At 42.9% G+C, this 1,306-nt stretch overlaps 1 pseudogene; it reads left to right on the top strand.

Annotated features, from left to right (window-relative positions):
* The first annotated feature begins 325 nt into the window (after positions 1 to 325).
* LOC123847590 (protein Mis18-beta-like) lies at positions 326 to 1,025 on the top strand (annotated as a pseudogene).
* The last annotated feature ends 281 nt before the right edge of the window (positions 1,026 to 1,306 follow it).

The following is a 1,306-nucleotide window of genomic DNA, read 5'->3' as shown; positions in this document are numbered from 1 at the left end:
GGCCTAGAGAATGCTCAGGGGAGACATCCAAAGACCCAGAAGAAAGCAAAAGCAGGATAGACTGACTGAACTTTGAAAGTAATTTCTGTCTCTTTATGAATACTTTTTATTTGATCAGTCATTGTTGTTATGCCTTCCTATAAATTTTTCCAAATTTGTCAAGGCATAATTGACAAATAAAAATGGTGCAAAGTATGTTTTCTGATCCAGCGCTATTAAATTAAAAGTGAACAACTGAAAGAAGTTTTGGAAGTGTAGGAATCTATGGAAAATTAAAAAAGAAACACAACTAGGTGTTCGAAATGGAGGCATGGGCTGCAAGAAGATGGCAGCTCTCCTGCGACGGCATCACTCGCGTCAAGCAAAGCTGCCGTGGGGTGACTTTTGTGATGGCGCTAAGAAGGCAATTGGCGAACTTTCTTGTACAACTTCTATGGAGTGGGACATGCAGGGGGTGAATGGGTTCTCGCCGCTTGGCCCCACAGGCCTGGGGGCCGAGGAGCCGCCATCCGGCTCACAGAGCTGCAGTCTGTGCCTGCAGCCCGAGAGGCACGTGGTATGCCAATGCGCACAGTGCCACGCTGTGCTCGCTGGCTCTGTGCACCTAGCATGGGACCCATCGTGGTCCCTTGAAGCTGTGGTATTCTCCAGAGTCATAAATAATGTGGTTTGGGAAGCTCCCTTCCTAGTTGGCATTGAAGCTCCCTTCCTAGTTGGCCTTGTTCAAAGGCGGCACTTAGAACTTTTTATTCTGTTCTTCCTATGGGATTCCCATTGGTTTGCATTTATATTCTACCCATGCTGCCCTGGCTGCCTTCAGAGATCACTTGTGCCTTTCAACTGACAAAATGGTGTGCTATCTCTTAAAAACAAAAGCTACAGCAAATGCATCTGATATTCATAACTTCTTTCTACCACAGAAGGTTGCAGAACCTGAAAGAGAAGATAATATTAATGCCTACTCAAATTCATGGATGAAGATTCTGAAGGAAATAACTCCTGACCAGCCCAAGCCAGAAAACTGATCCAGAATTAAAACTTAAGTATCAGGGTCAGGCCTTATTACTATCTTCAGCAACAGGTGCTGTTTGATCAATTCTCAAGAAAGATTTGCTTCAAGAATGGATGAGAAATGTGGTTTATTATGATTATCTCTAAGCTGATTTCCTAAATGATTTATGAAGCTGTTTCTAGAAGATGAGAAACTAAGGAGACTTCTGTCCAGGTGTTGTAGCTGTTTGCCTTAAGAACTTATTTTAGCTTGTCATTTTCATAAGTACTTATTTCTGAAAACATCTTTTACTGC

The sequence above is a fragment of the Mirounga angustirostris genome, unplaced genomic scaffold (assembly GCF_029215605.1).
Source record: "Mirounga angustirostris isolate CCGP_5_RB_7025 unplaced genomic scaffold, mMirAng1.0.hap1 SCAF_2, whole genome shotgun sequence".
Taxonomy (NCBI): Eukaryota; Metazoa; Chordata; class Mammalia; order Carnivora; family Phocidae; genus Mirounga; species Mirounga angustirostris.
The sequence above is the reverse complement of the archived record's forward strand: the minus strand, read 5'-3'. Positions and strand labels throughout refer to the sequence as shown.